The sequence below is a fragment of the Hippopotamus amphibius genome, chromosome 8 (genome assembly GCF_030028045.1).
Source record: "Hippopotamus amphibius kiboko isolate mHipAmp2 chromosome 8, mHipAmp2.hap2, whole genome shotgun sequence".
Classification (NCBI taxonomy): Eukaryota; Metazoa; Chordata; class Mammalia; order Artiodactyla; family Hippopotamidae; genus Hippopotamus; species Hippopotamus amphibius.
This window is the reverse complement of record NC_080193.1, coordinates 79,346,493-79,363,565: the sequence shown is the minus strand read 5'-3', so window position 1 is coordinate 79,363,565 and position 17,073 is coordinate 79,346,493.

Below are 17,073 nucleotides of genomic sequence, written 5' to 3'. Positions count from 1 at the left end.
TCTGTGGAAAGAGGATGTAAATGGCCAAAATTGGGTCATATACTCAACCTTGGGGAGGGGACATAGTTCTGGAATGCTGCTAGGAAAAACAAGAGACAATGGTACCCACCTCCTTTACTCTAGCCCTTGCATGTATGAACGATAAGTTCCTCCTACCTCAGTGCCTTTATAACTTGTTGGTCTCCCTACCTGGAATGCAGATGTTAGCTTGACTGATTCCATCACATTATTAAGATTCAGCTAAGTGTCCCCCATACAGAAAGTGCTTCCCTAATTATCCTAATTATAATTGTCACAAGTACCCCCTTTATTCATTGCACTTATCAACTCCTGACTTATAATGTACTGTACTGGGATACAAACTCCACAGGAGCAGAGAGGGTCCTGAAAGCCCAGGGTGAACGAATGAATGAATGAACAAACACACAAGGAAGTGAACTCTCAGGGTCATTGGAATATGTCTGTTTATAGCCTTGCTGACTTCTCCACCTTCTTCTTTGTGCTCCTACCCCTACCCCACTGAACATAAACAAAAATTCTGAAGCCCATATTATTTCTTCCTGCTCTGGGGACTATTCAATATGGGTCAAGCCTGTCTCTGGGACTTCTACACCAGGAGTAGGTTTCAGGGGAAGCAGGGCTGATACTGGGCCATGGTGCTGAGCTGGGGGAACCTGGGGAAATGACTCCATCCCCCACAATCCAGTTGTCTCATCTCTAAAAGGAAGCATTGGGACCGGGCCCAGTGGCTTTCGCCTGGGAAGCAATGCAGGCCCTTAGGGAGTATTTTATAAAGCTGTAGAAGTTTTTTTTTCTTTTTATACTTCAAGTATAGTCTGCTCATCTTCCAAACACAGGCTTCAAGAGAACTGTAACTCTGGGTGGTGGCCCCAACCTTTGGGCAGCTTCTGAGGCAGATCTGCTAAGACCCAGGGGCCATGGTCATAGGAGAAGGATGGGGAGGGTGATGGCAGGACCAGTCTGCCAGCTGATAATGAAATCCTGCTGACATCATGACAGCCCTTCTCCAATCTAGGCCTTCATCCACACTTTCCCCAGCTCCCTAGTCCACCACTGAACTCTGAACTTTATCCACCATTGAGATGCTTACCACCACTTTATATTTTCTACTTTTAGACCCCTGGCTTGTGCTCTGGATAGAGTAAAAGTTCTTGCTTTCCTCCAATCTATTCCTCATTCATTGCCAGAAAGTTCTTTCTCACCTGAAAATCTCATTTTATCACTTTTTCAAAACCTTTTAAACACTCCCCATAGGTGGGATGAAGTCCATTTTCCTTAGACAGCACGATTAGACCCCAACTACCTCTCCAGACTTGGCCCCTCCTGGTGTAAGATTTAAAGCCAAGCAGAGTTTGAAGTCTGCAATTATTTGTAGCCTGAAACCTACTCAACAGGATTTTCTGTAGGAAAAGGAGGCTGTGCTCATCTCCCTAGCTATAATTCCTCTGATGGTGACACACCCTATGAAAATCTCCAAACTATTCTGAGGTTTTACGTTCCTCTCTCTGACAACCCAGTGGTAATGACACACACTAATCAGAGACTTGTTTTTCTCCTTGGCTCCCAGAGAGTGCTAATAAATAGTGAAATCACCCAAATGAAGGACAGTTAAAAAAAAAAAAGCACCTTAAGAATCTGCCCCACACAGATTACCTGCTGTATACTGATTACAAGGACAACCCATGCTCTGGGACAATCTGAAATGGTGTTATTGACTATCACTCAAAACTGTGTGCTTGCAGCTGGGCCTTGGGCTTTGCTTGTCAGGGGAGATTTCCATTATTGTAGTATTGACTGTGCTATGATTTGTTTTCTGCTGTGTGTGAAGGGGATACTTAGGTTATAGGAATTGCTTGATAAAGAGTTGTTGGCTATTGACTGATATGAAGCAAATAAAGTATCTCATGCAGGAAGATGATCTGGCCCCAAATGGGTGATATATCTGAAATGTCTTCATTTACACCATTTATCACATATCCAATACATGACTTATTTATAGAAAACAAAGACTAGGTGTTATAAGGCTCTTATCCTGCATAAATGCCAAATATACGGCTCAAGTGTATGAGTATATTAGTCTTTGCCTGCAATCTTTTCCTTTGGGTGTTTTCCTTCTCCCCAAATCCCATGGTCAGTCAGTCTCTCATCACAGAGTAGGTCTATGACCCAGTCAGGTCTTTCTTATGACTCATTAGATCAATTGGGAAAGATCTGCTTATTTTAATCTGGGACTATATGTCAAAAGTCTGGCTGAGAATAAATTCAACCAAGGGAAAACCAAAGGGGAATGGGAGAAAGAGAAAATGTTGGCATTATTTAACCTTTGGATTCTGGCCTTACCTGAAACCCATAGCTTTTTTGAATTTTACTCAAGCTAGCTTGAGTTGAGTTTCTATCACTTCAAAGCAGAAGTAAATATTAACTAATACATATGGATTAAACACTAATAATTACAGAGAAATATCATTTACTCTAAACCACCCTCTTTTTCATTCTTTATTCTGTTGTGATATGGAAAGTTCTTAACATAAGAACAGGCACAGATCTAAGCATTTCATATATAAATTAACCTTTAACATATAAAGTAAATTATTTTATTATCTCCCTTATTATCTGACACACAGAGATTTACCAAACTGCACAATCTCAGACAGCTAGTCATTTTCAGAGCTGTGATTCCTTCTTGTTCTTCTCCGTTATGCAAATATGCCTCCCTGACTGCTATCAAAATGCTGACCTCTTTCCAGAAGGTCAGGAGCCAATGCCTCTTTGAGCACTGTTGAGAATTTTCCAACAATTCTACACCCGTGTTCCACAAACAAATTTCTATAATATTGACAGGAATGTAGAGAAATGGCTTGCTGGGCTCTCTAAAGTTCATTAGATCTGGGTTGAAATTCTGACTTTGCCCTTTATTAATTGCATTACGTGAACTCATGTCTCATTTTCCTTTTCTGAAGAAAATGTCATAAGACTACCACCCACCTCAAAGAGTAGTTGTGCTATCTAAGTGAGCTCAAGTGCAGGAGGCATGGTGCACACAGGGACAGGCCCACGGCAAGTGCAGAGGAAATGCCACTACCAGGACACGACCATTTGTCACTCTAGTACGGCTCATCTCTTCAGTACAATCCACCATTCCTGCTTCTATTTCTAATGCTTTTAGTAATCACTTTGGACCAGCATAAAGTCACTCCTCCCTGAAGCTTCCGAGTCCATTTTATTCAACTCAGTCAGCTATCACACAAAACTTGAGTCATTGTATTTGCTGGAAGAATGCCCCAGAAGCCTTCCCACCACACTACTCAGAGCCTGTCCATGATTCCTCAGAGCTGCTAAAACAAGGAGCTTGCCCCTGGAGATCCCATGTGGTTCCTCCTCTCACTGTTTATTATCTGAGAGTCTGTTTCCCTTTTGCCAATCACCTCACATGGTTCCACTTAAAAGTAAGGATCATCTGACTACGAAACATGCCAGAAGAGGTCACAGAAACTGAGTTCTTATACAGAGAGGGATCTTAACAGGATTTCCCAATCCTCATCTAGTTGCTAGCACGTAAGGTATGTCAGACCCAGCCTGATCAGTCCCTTCAAGTCTGGATCACTGAAAGTAGACCAGGTGATTTTTCTAAGGCCACATGTCAACGAAAAAAATATTCACAACCTAAAAGTTGAGTTATGTTTTATTTGGCGGGAAATTTTAAGACTTCAAGCCCAGGAGGCAGCATCTAAAGTAACCCTGAAAGAACTGCTCTGAGGAGGTGAAGAGGGGAGCCAGGATGTATAAGAGATTTGCAACAAAGTGCAGGTAGTCTGAATGTCAAAAGATTATTGTTAAAGAAAACCAGATATATCAAGTTAAGGAATTTAGCACTTTTCTATGTATGGGAAGATGCAAGAGTCTAGGCTCACTGAAACCATTTCTTTTATATGCACATCAGCCATCTGGGGCCAGTACCCTGTGTTTTCCCATCCTGAGTCCCCTCAGGGCTCACCCTAGGGAGTGGCCGCAGTCTGATATGCTAGATGGCAGGTATTCTTTGTTTCTTTCCTGAGTTTCCTCAGGGCTCACCAGTTCACTGTTGGTGGGGGATGTGTGGCTGCCATCGCTAATGTCTATGATGTCCTACTGATATGGCCTGAAATATTCCATTTATCACACATAATACCTTAGCCTATGTTTCAAGTGCAGGACACTAAAGGAAGAATTAAACTACAGAATAAAATGATGCAACCTTGGCTGGATCTGTAACAGCCTGGTAGACACACAAGGAAGGAATATTAGTGGCCAGCCTTCATCTTCCGAAGCTGTATGTCATCCCTGCGGATGCCCACAGATTCCTCTCCCACTCCTCCTGCGGGAGTTGTTTACAGTTCACAGAGCCTTTGCTCACTTAATTATTCTGTTTAATGCATCTTTGTAAAGGCATAAAGGAGTGCTTCTGAAAACTTAGTGCGTACCTGCTTTCATAGTGATAGCACCCCCAATGCTATGTAGTGCAAATCTTGCCCCACCCACCCCCAGTGCCTTCTGGGATTGATGGCCCACCTCTCTTGGCTTCTGCTGTCTTTAATCGCTGGGACAACACTGTGTGCCGAGTTTCAGTAGACAGCATCCCTTCATGAGAGTTAATTTGTACTTTTTTCCAATCTATGATAATGCCTCTAGAATTTGAAGAATATAATTTACGTGAAATCTGTGAAGAATTCAAACTAAAACTAAAGGGCCTGTGTTTCAAAAACTATGATATGTCAATTTTACTATATTAAAATACCTTATTATATTATTAAATATAATATATAATTATATATTTATATAATGCAACTATATAATAATCATATCTATAAATATAAAATTAAAATATACAAATATTATTATTTTATTATAGTTTTATTATGTAAAATATAATAGTTTTCAACAAATAATTTTTAAACATATATATTTATTGACATTTCTGAAAATATCTTAAAATCTTTCATTCTCCTTCCTATTAATTTCTGTAGTTAATACCAATATCACTGACATATTTAAGACTTTCACTTTATTTTCCTCTATATCTCAAATGCTTTTAGTGTAGTCCAGCTATGGACTTGGAGGCTATTGACATTGATAATGAATTGTATCAGTGTTCATTACTCTGGCAAAGTATTTATGCACAGAATAGATGCTAAGAGATTTATGAATGTGAGTCAATGAGTGAACAAGTGAATGGAGGGTCAGCTGAATGAATAAACAAATGAATAGATAAACAAATGGATGGAGATGGTCCCCTCTCAATAGCAGCCCATACTAGGTGCCAGTAGCTGCATTAATGACTGACATTGATATTATCTCAATCCCTCCTCACATCAACCTTAGGAGGTGGGAAAATTTAATTGTGTCTCAATTTACAAATAACTGAGCCCAGTTCATTTAAGCCACTTCTGTGAACTAAAACTGCCCCCCGTCATGTCAGTAAACAAAGCATGTTGCAGCCCTCAACCACTACAGCCCCACATACACACCCAGACAGTGACCCCTGAGAAAACTCAGGATGGAAACATAATGCCAGCTCTTGAATCGTCAGACACTGCAGCCACCCCAGGCGGTGCCCCCTGAGGAAACTCAGGATGGGAAAGCACAGGCTACTGGCCCCAGTCAGCTGGGGTGTATATCAAAGGAATGATTTCAATGAGCCCAGACTCTTATATCTTCCCATATATAGAAAAGTGATAAATTTATTAACTTGAGATATCTGGTTTTCTTTAATTATCAGTAATCTTTTGATGTTCCAACTATTTGGTCTTTGTTACAAAACTCCTATATATCCTGACTCCTTCCTTACCTCTTCAGAGCAGTCCCTCAAAGGTATCTGAGGGGCTGCCTACTGGACTTGAAGTCCTCCGAAAGCCTGCTGAATAAAACAATTCTCAGCTTTTTGGTTGTACATCTTTTTACAGTTGGCAGGTAGTCGCCAGGTTCTCTTTTTAGCAAGGCCTGATGTGTCTTTCCATCCAGAGAGGCTCTGTTACTGTGACATTCCCACCTGCCTCCTTGCCCGCAGGAGGAAAGGTCTTACTGATGATGTCAAGAGAGGAACGGAACATGTAGAGCCCTCCCACTTCCTTTCGCTTTGCTCTTCTGAGCCAATGTACCCAGGAAGCATGGGTTTTGGTCTGTTCCACCATGCTGTGTTGCAGTGACAGTCCCACTGCATGGGGATACCTATGATGGTCTAGCCCTCCTGTGACTAGTGGGTATATCTGTCTAATTCTGTGCTTCAGTTTGACAAAGTTCATCTCCCCCCAGACATATGCCACATTCTCCAAAATCAGCATTATTGTAAATTAAAATAGTATTTTGGTCAACCATCTACCTTATTTCCCAGTTGGTTCAGAAATTGGATGAGGAAGAGGGATGATGTTCATTGGGCCCCTCTCAAGCTCTAGCTTTTTTGTGGAGGGCCAGAAACTTTGAGAAAAAGAATGGAATCTCTGGATCAAAATAGCACATAGAGAGATGTGGATGAATTTGAGACACATGGCTTTGGTCCTTTAATTTCAATATGTAATGCATAAGTGGGATGTTTTGACATTGCAGTTTGAGAGACTTATATTGGACCATTAAGTTAGAGGTAATCTTGCAATTGACTTTTTACTCTTGAGACCTGATAGACAGTTGAAGTTTAGTTGTGTGTCACTTGGAATTCTCACCTTGACAGATCACTACAGTTGGATGGTGATACTGTTCACAGGCAAGTAGCTGTCTTGATAGAGTCATGTTAAGTCTAAAGCAAGTGGCTTTCAGACCTGACCTGTTTTGGGCAAATTCAAACACTTCAGTAGAGGCTCAGGTCCCAGGGCCAGGCCAGATGTTGACTAGGAAGGTGGCCTTTGCAAGAAATAGGGCTACAGCCTGACATAAAAATATGCAAGCCTTTTCTTCAGCTTTTCTTAAGACAACATAACTGAGGCAAAGATCCATTATAAGAAAGAGCATTTTCCGATACTTTCAGACATTAGTGAACAGGAAAATATGTGCCGTTTTCAAAAGGCAAGACCACCAAGTACTCTTTGATTTATGAAATCTTCGTGAGAATCAAGATCAAACTTTTAACTCTAGGCCTAGGAATCCCAAATTCCGTTCTGCTTTCAGAGCCAGGAAAGGAATTATGACAAGACCAATCTTGGATTCACGCGCCTTCTCCACAGGTTCAGGAGTTGGGAAACACTCCAAAGCAAAAGAAGCATGTAAGGGAAAAAAAGGTATTCATTCCAACCACAACATCTGTGTTGAGGAAGGGAGAAGGCTACCTAACCAGCATGTTAAACTGTCACTATTTCATCTGGATTGTTCTGAAGATGTACAGAATGAGCATCAGGAAATCAACCAAGACATGTCCCACTCCTGTCCAAGAAGTGTAGAGACAGAACAGCAGCAAGGCTTGAGGAGCACTGCCCACTTGGCTCTGAATTTTGGAAGTATTAAGAGCAGTTTGAACTCAGGAATCAGGAAACAGCCATCCCCAGCTGAAACACAGATGAGGGTAAGGGGAATCTTCCGTGGGAGACAGGTTTCACAGGCCTATCCTATGTCATAAAAAAGAACAGCTTAGGACTTAAGATGCTCACTAATGGGCTGAATTGTTTTCCCTTAAAATTCATATGTTGAAGTTCTAAACCCAGCACCTCATAATGTGACCTTACCTAGAGATAGGGTCTTTACACAGATAATCAAGTTAAAATGAGGTCATTAGGAAAGGCCCTAATCCAATACAACTGGCCTTATAAAAAGAGGAAATTTAGAGAGAAAAATACATAGGCAGAGAATACCATGTGAACATGAAGACGGCCACCTAGAAGTCAAGGAGAGAGGCCTGGAACAAATCCTTCCTTCACAGCCCTCAGGAGGAACCAACCTCGACAACATTTTGGTTTTGGACTTGTAGCCTCCAGAACTGTGAGACAGTAAGTTTTTGTTGTTTAAGTACCCAGTTTGTGTTACTTTGTTACAGCACCCCTGGCAAAATAATATGCCTTCACAAGGATGTGCGGACATTAGGCCATTGGATCAAGCTCTCCCTCCATCCAGTCTTTGAGAACTGAAAAATAAAAATTAAGAGATAAAGAAAAAAAAAAAGAATTCAAATTAAAATTTGTGAATGGTGCTTCCACCACTGCAAATTTCTGAGCTTTGCAAGACCGTAACAGCATTTCAAATGTGCCCTATGAGTACATTTGTGCAAAGAGATTCCCTGCTAGATAAAGTAAGTACAGAGTTTCTAGGTTTACCTCTTGCTGAGAAAGTTCTGCCAATTCAGTTTAAGTTCACAGATCATAGCCTGGCTGCTCACTGCCTTAGGCTGACAACTGTCGTGAAGAAGCTAAAAACTAAGATTTTGTCCTATTACACTTATTTTCGACTTCAATTTTTTTTTTTCAGGCACATAAAAGTTCTTTATTTTCATTTGCCAACAAATTTTTCTTTCAAATGTGACATTTCCATATATCTTTATCACCGATTCCATGGTTATGCTTTATGTCTTCTTTGTAATCTCAGGTTTACTTTTTTTTTTCCAGATCTTTATTGGAGTATAATTGCTTTACAATGTTGTGTTACTTTCCGCTGTACAACAAAGTGAATCAGCTATATGTATACATATATCCCCGTATCCCCTCCCTCTTGAGCCTCTCTCCTGACCTCTCTATCCCACCCCACTAGGTCACCAGCCAGCATCGAGTTGATCTCCTTGTGCTATGCAGCAGCTTCCCACTAGCCATCCATTTTACATTTGATATTGTATATATGTCAGTGCTACTTTCTCACTTCGTCCCAGCTTTCCCTTCCCCCACTGTGTCCTCAAGTCTATTCACTATGTCTGCTAGACTTCATTATTATTATTGCTGTTATTACTTTTTTTTACTATACCTGCAAGATCATTTAAGGTTTCCATAGGAAATCAACAAGAGAAGAGGACTTATTTTCAAGTTTGTGGTATCTAACATTGCCATTGTAAAATTGGAATATGTTTATTTCATGAGAGTTCTTTGACAGTCTCAGAAAGGTTGACTTGCAGGTGCCCAGATATATTTTGCAATCAGAAATATAATAAGGGATGAAACTTTAGCCTTGGATAACAAATTGCCATAAGATTTAATCTGCATAATACAGTATTCTGATGTATCCCAAAACCTTCTAAGGATGGGGGGAAGCACCACCACCCCCAAGAAGATCTAGTAGAGTAATCAAAGGCAGGAATTGGTATTGGGAAGGGGCCTCACAGACCAGCTCACTTTTCAGACCACACAGAGCTGGGAGTCTGCCAGGCTCTCTAGTTTATTCAGAAGGCACTATTAGTTGCTGTATAACAAAGGGAGATCAACTCGATGATGGGTGATGCATAGAGGGCCAGGACAGGGAGAGCAGGAGGGAGTCGCGGGAGGGAGGGGATATGGGGATATATGTATAAATACAGCTGATTCACTTTGGGGTACCTCAAAAGCTGGTACAAGAGTGTAAAGCAATTATATTCCAATAAAGAGCTTAAAAAATAAAATAAAATAAAAAATAAAAAACTAGGAACGAATTCTATTAGGAAAGACTGTCTTAACGTGACTCTATTACTGGAAGACAATTAGATTAGACATGCTTCTCTAACCCTCTCCAGGAAACAATGGCAATACTCTTCCCAGGAAGCCAAATTGGCTCTGTCACCCTCCTGCATGCACAGCAGCTGTTTAAATTCACAGCCAGTTTTTAAAGAAGAGTTATAAGATACTCAGAAGTGCCCATGATCAATAAAGGGGGAGATGAGCCATATCTCTGGAACTGCTGGGTCCAAATTGAAGCACACTTTGAGAAACATATGAAACATCATTTAATGCAAAGTCAAGTGTCCCCACTATTCACTAAACCCATTTTTTTCTGCTCACAAGTGTTCATCTCAAGGAGACCTGCTAAGGTCAGCTGGAGTTCTGTCTGCCGAATACAAAAAGTCTGTTTGCACTGGCTGACAGAAGCGAAGGTGACAATCTACCTGAAGTGAAAAAGGACATAGAACTGTCCCTGGATCCAAATTTGGCCAATACTGTTCAACTGAGCTGCCAGGGACCCACATGACATGCTCATTGAAAAGCTATCTGTCCCTGCACCAGCCCGCCCTCTGTAGGAATGACCAAAGTTGAATAGATATGCATTTCAACCAACATTATTCCCAATGCAGATTGGAACAGAACTTGTGTCTCAGAAACACCCAAAGTGTGGATTTTTGTTTTAAGCTCTTTATTGGAATATAATTGCTTTACACTCTTGTACCAGTTTTTGAGGTACACCAAAGTGAATCAGCTGTATTTATACATATATCCCCATATTCCCTCCCTCCCATGATTCCCTCCCACCCTCCTGTCCTGGCCATCTAAAGCATCACCCATCGAGTTGATCTCCCTTTTTTATAGAGCAACTTCCCACTAGCTACCTATTTTACTTGGTAGTGTATCTATGTCTATGCTACTCTCTCACTTCATCCCAACTTCCCCTTTGCCCCCATCCCCACCCCAGCCCTGTATCCTCAAGTCCATTCTCTACATCTGCATCTCCATTCTCACCCTGTCACTGGGTTCATCAGTACCATTTCTTCAGATTCCATATATATGAGTTAGCATACGGTATTTGTTTTTCTCTTTCTGGCTTACTTCGCTCTGTGTGACAGTCTCTAGGTATATCCACCTCATTATGTATAGCTCCATTTCATTCCTTTTTTATGGCTGAGTAATATTCCATGGTATATATAAATATATATGCCACATCTTCTTTATCCATTCATCTGTTGATGGACATTTAGGTGGTTTCCATGTCCTGGCTATTGTATAAGGTGCTGCAATGAACATTATGCTACATGTTTCTTTTTGGATTATGGTTTTCTCTGGGTATATGCCCAGTAGTGAGATTACTGGGTCATATGGTAGTTCCATTTTTAGGTTTTAAGGAACCACCAAACAGTTGTCCATAGTGGCTGTACCAGCTTATATTTCCACCAACAGAGCAGGAAAGTTCCCTTTTCTCCACACCCTCTCCAACATTTGTGGTTTCTAGATTTTTTGATGATGGCTATTCTGACAGGAGTGAGGTGATACCTCATTGTGGCTTTGACTTGCATTTCTCTCATGATTAGTGATGTTGAGTATCTTTTCATGTGTTTGTTGGCCATCTGTATGTCTTCTTTGGAGAAATGTCTATTTAGGTCTTCTGCCCATTTGTGGATTGGGTTAGTTGCTTTTTTGGTATTAAGCTGCATGAGCTGCTTACATGTTTTGGAGATTAACCCTTTGTCAGTTGCTTCATTGTCAAGTATTTTCTCCCATTCTGAAGGTTGTTTTCCTGTCTTGTTTATGGTTTTTTTTCACTGTGCAAAAGCTTTTAAGTTTCATGAGGTCCCATTCGTTTATTCTTGATTTTATTTCCATTATTCTAGAAGGTGGGACAAAAAAGATCTTGCTTTGATGTATGTCATCAAGTATTCTTTCTATGTTTTCCTCTAGGAGTTTTATAGTGTCTGGCCTCATATGTAGGTCTTTAATCCATTTGGAGTTTATTTTTGTGTATGGTGTTAGGAAGTGTTCTAATTTCATTCTTTTACTTGTTGCTGTCCAATTTTCCCAGCACCACTTATTGAAGAGGCTGTCTTTTTTCCATTGTATATTCTTGCCTCCTTTGTCAAAGATAAGCTGCCCATATGTGCTTGGGTTTACCTCTGAGTTCTCTATTCTGTTCCATTGATCTACCTTTCTATTTTTGTGCCAGTACCATACTGTCTTGATCACTGTGGCCTTGTAGTATAGTTTGAAGTAAGGAAGCCTAATTCCAGCAACTCCATCTTTCTTTCTCAAGATTGCTTTGGCAATTCAGGGTCTTTTGCATTTCCATACAAATCAAAAGATTTCTTGTTCTAGTTCTGTGAAAAATGTCATTGGTAATTTGATAGGGATTGCATTGAATCTGTAAATTGCTTTGCATAAGATAGTCATCTTTACAATATTGATTCTTCCAATCCAAGAACATGGTATGTCCCTCCATCTGTTTGTATTGTCTTTGATTTCCTTCCTCAGTGTCTTATACTTTACTGCATACAGGTCCTTTGCCCTTTTAGGCAGGTTTATTCCTAGGTTTTTTTTTGTTTGTTTTCATTGTAATGGTAAATGGGAGAATTTCCTTAATTTCTCTTTCTGCTTTTTTGTTGTTAGTGTATAGAAATGCAAGAGATTTATGCGCATTAATTTTATACCCTGCTACTTTACTAAACTCATCAATTAGTGTGAGCAGTTTTCTGGTAGAATCTTTAGGGTTTTCTATATATGATATCATGTCATCTGCAAAGAGTGACAATTTTACTTCTTTTCCAATTTGGATTCCTTTTATTTCATTTTCTTCTCTGATTGCTGTGGCTAAAACTGCCAAAACTTTGTTGAATAATAATGGTGAGAGTCGGCACCCTAGTCTTGTTCCTGTTCTTGGAATTCTTTCAGTTTTTCACCAATTAGAACAATGTTGGCTATTGATTTGTCATATATGGCTTTTATTATGTTGATGTAATTTCCTTCTGTGCCCATTTTCTGAAGAGTATTTATCATAAATGGATGTTGAATTTTGTCAAAAGCTTTTCCCCTGTCTATTGAGATGATGATATGGTTTTTATCCTTCAATTTGTTAATATGATGTATCACATTGATTGATTTGCATATATTGAGGAATCCTTGCATCCCAGGGATAAACCCCACTTGATCATGGTGTATGATCTTTTTAATGTGCTGTTGGATTCTGTTAGCTGGTATTTTGTTGAGGATTTTTGAGTCTATGTTCATCAGTGATATTGACCTGTAATTTACTTTTTTATGTGACATCTTTGTCTGGTTTTGGTGTCAGGGTGATGATGGCCTTATAGAATGAGTTTGGGAGTGCTCCTCCTTCTGCTATGTTTTGGAAGAGCTTGAGAAGGATAGGTGTTAGCTCCTCTCTAAATGTTTGATAGAACTCACCTGTGAAGCCATCTGGTCCTGGGCTTTTGTTTGTTGGGAGATTTTTAATCACAGCCTCAATTTCCGTACTTGTGATTGGTCTGTTCATATGTTCTGCTTCTTTCTGGTTCAGTCATGGAAGATTGATCTTTTCTAAGAATTTATCCATTTCTTCCAGGTTATCCAATTTATTGACATATAGTTGCTTGTAGTAGTCTCTCATGATCTTTTGTATTTCTGCAGTGTCAGTTGTTACTTCTCCCTTTTCATTTCTAATTCTGTTGATTTGTGCCTTCTCCCTTTTTTTCCTGATGAGTCTGGCTAATGGTTTATCAATTTTACTTATCTTCTCAATGAAGAAGCTTTTAGTTTTATTGATCTTTGCTATTGTTTCACTCATTTCTTTTTCATTTATTTCTGCTTTGATCTTAATGATTTCTTTCCTTCTGCTCACTTTGGGGTTTTTTGTTCTTCTTTCTCTAATTGTTTTAGGTGTAAGGTTAGGTTGTTTACTAGATATTTTTCTTGTTTCTTGAGGTAGGACTGTATTGCTATAAACTTCCCTCTTAGAACTGCTTTTGCTGCATCCAATAGGTTTTTGGTTGCTGTGCTTTCATTGTCATTTGTTTCTAGGTATTTTTTGATTTCCTCTTTGATTTCTTCAGTGATTTCTTGGTTGTTTAATAGTGCATTGTTTAGTCTTCATGTCTTTGTATTTTTTACACTTTTTTTCCAGGTAATTGATATCTAGTATCATGAAGTTGTGGTCAGAGAAAATGCTTGACACAATTTCAATTTTTTTGAATTTACTGAGGCTTGATTTGTGACCCAAGATGTGATCTTTTCTGGAAAATGTTCCAAGTGCACTTGAGAAGAAAGTGCATTTTGTACTTTTTGAATGGAATGTCCTATAAATATCAATTAAGTTGAGATGGTCTAATGTGTCATTTAATGCTTGTGTGTCCTTATTTATTTTCTGTTTGGATGATCTGTCCATTGATGTAAGTGGGGTGTTAACTCTCCTATTATTATTGTGTTACTGTCGATTTCCCCTTTTATGGCTATTAGCATTTGCCTTATGTATTGAGGTGCTCCTATGTTGGGTGCATAGATATTTACAATTGTTATACATTCTTCTTGGATTGATCCCTTGATCATTATGTAGTGTCCTTTCTTGTCTCTTGTAACAGTCTTTACTTTAAAGTCTAATTTGTCTGATAGGAGTATTGCTACTCCAGCTTTCTTTTGACTTCTATTTGCCTGGAAAAACTTTTTCCATCCCCTTACTTTCAGTGTATGTGTGTCCCTTGGTCTGATGTGGGTTTCTTGTAGAGAGCATATGTAATGATCTTGTTTTTATATCCATTTAACCAGTCTGTGTCTTTGGTTGCAACATTTAAACCATTTATATTCAAGGTAATTATCAATATGTATGTTCCTATTACCATTTTCTTAATTGTTTTGGGTTTGCTTTTGTAGGTCTTTTCCTTCTCTTGTGTTTCCTGCTTAGAAAAGTTCATTTAGCAATTGTTGTAAGACTGGTTTGGTGGTGCTGAATTCTCTTAACTTTTGCTTGTCTGTAAAGCTTTTGATTTCACCATCTAATCTGAATGAGATTCTTGCTGGGTCAAGCATTCTTGGCTGTAGGTTTTTCTCTTTCAGGACTTTCAGCATATCCTGCCACTCCCTTCTGGCCTGCAGAGTTTCTGCAGAAAGATCAGCTGTTATCCTTATGGGTTTTCCCTTATATGTTATTTGTTGCTTTTCTCTTTCTGTTTTTAATATTTTTTCTTTGTGATTAATTTTTGTTACTTTGATTAATATGTGCCTTGGTGTATTTCTCCTTGGGTTTATTCTGTATGGGAATCTCTGCACTTCTTGGACTTGATTATTTCCTCTTCCATGTTGGGGAAGTTTTCTACCATAACCTCTTGAAATATTTTCTCAGATCCTTTCTTTTTTTCTTCTTCTGGGATGCCTATGATTCGAATGTTGGTGCACTTAATGATGTCACCAAGGTCTCTGAGACTATGTTCCATTATTTTTATTTGTTTTTCTTTTTCCTTGTGTGATTTTTATTCACATGGCTTGTGAATCAAGATCCCACAAGCCGTGTAGAGCAGGAAAAATAAAAAATAAAAAAAATAGGTGAACAGCAGAACAATAGCAAGATAAAAAATATGATAATAGAAACAAGAGGGCAGACAGGAGTATCAAGCAGTCTTAGCAGTATTTGTTTCTATGGAACTAAAAACAGCCACAAAAAGACAGAGAAAATGAAAAAGCAGAGGGCTTTGTACCATATAAAGGGACAAGATTAGACCTCAGAAAAACAACTAAATGAAGAGGAGATAGGCAGCCTTCCAGAAAAAGAATTCAGACTGATGATGGTGAAGATGATCCAGGGCTTTGAAAAAAGACTGGATGCAAAGATCGAAGAATTGCAAGAAATGTTTACCAAAGACCTAGAAGAATTAAAGAACAAACAAACAGAGATATGCAACACAATAACTGAAATGAAAAATACAGTGGAAGGAACCGATAGCATATTAACTGAGGCAGAAGGGCGAATAAGTGACCTGGAAGACAGAATGGTGAAAATCACTGATGTGGAAAAGAATTAAAAAAAATTAATGAGAACAACTGAAGACAGCCTAAGAGACCTCTGGGGCAATGTTAAACACACCAACATTCGCATTCTAGGGGTCCCAGAAGGAGAAGAGAAAGAGAAAGGACCCGAGAAAATATTGGAAGAGATTGTAGTTGAAAACTTCCTTAACATGGGAAAGGAAATAGCCACCCAAGTCCAGGAAGTGCAGAGAGTCCCAGGCAGGATAAACCCAAGGAGAAACACACCAAGACATACAGTAGTGGAATTGACAAAAATTAAAGGCAAAGAAATGTTATTAAAAGCAACAAGGGAAAAACGACAAATAACATACAAGGGAACTCCCATCAGGTTAATAGCTGATTTCTCAGCAGAAACTCTGAAAGCCACAAGGGAGTGTCATCATTTAAAGTGATGACAGGGAAGACCCCACAACCAAGAATACTCTACCCAGCAAGGATCTCATTCAGATTTGAAGGAGAAATCAAAAGCTTTACAAACAAGCAACAGCTAAGAGAATTCAGCACTACCAAATCAGCCCTACAACAAATGCTTAAGAACTTCTCTAAGAAGGAAACATAAGAGAAGAAAAGGACCTACAGAAACAAACAGAAAACAATTAAGAAAATGGTAATAGGAACATACATATTGATAATTACCTTGAATGTAAATGGACTAAAGGCACCAACCAAAAGACACAGGCTGGTTGAATGGATACAAAAACAAGATCATTACATATGCTGTCTACAAGAGACCTACTTCAGACCTAGGGACATATACAGGCTGAAAGTGAGGGGATGGAAAAAGATATTCCATGCAAATGGAAATCAAAAGAAAGCTGGAGTAGCAATACTCATATAAGATAAAACAGACTTTAAAATAAAAAATGTTACAAAAGGCAAAGAAAGGACACTACATAAAGATGAGGGATCAGTCCAAGAAGAAGAGATAACAATTATAAATATACATGCACCCAATATAGGAGCACCTCAATACATAAGGCAAATGGTAACAACTATAAAAGAGGAAATCAACAGTAACATAATAATCGTGGGGGACTTTAACACCCCACTTACACCAATGGACAGAACATCCTGACAGAAAATTAATAAGGAAACAGAAGTTTTAAATGACACAATAAATCAGCTTGATTTAATAGATATCTATAGGACATTACATCCAAAAACAGCAGATTTCACATTCTTCTCAAGTGCACATGGAACATTCTCCAGGATAGATCATATTTTGGGTCGTAAATAAAGCCTTGGTAAATTCAAGAAAATTGAAATCATATCAAGCCTCTTTTCCGACCACAATGCTATGAGATTAGAAATCAATTACTGGAAAAAAACTGTAAAAAACACAAACACATGGAAGCTAAACAATACGCTACTAAATAGCCAAGAGATCATTGAAGAAATCAAAAAATACCTAGAGACAAATGACAATGAAAAC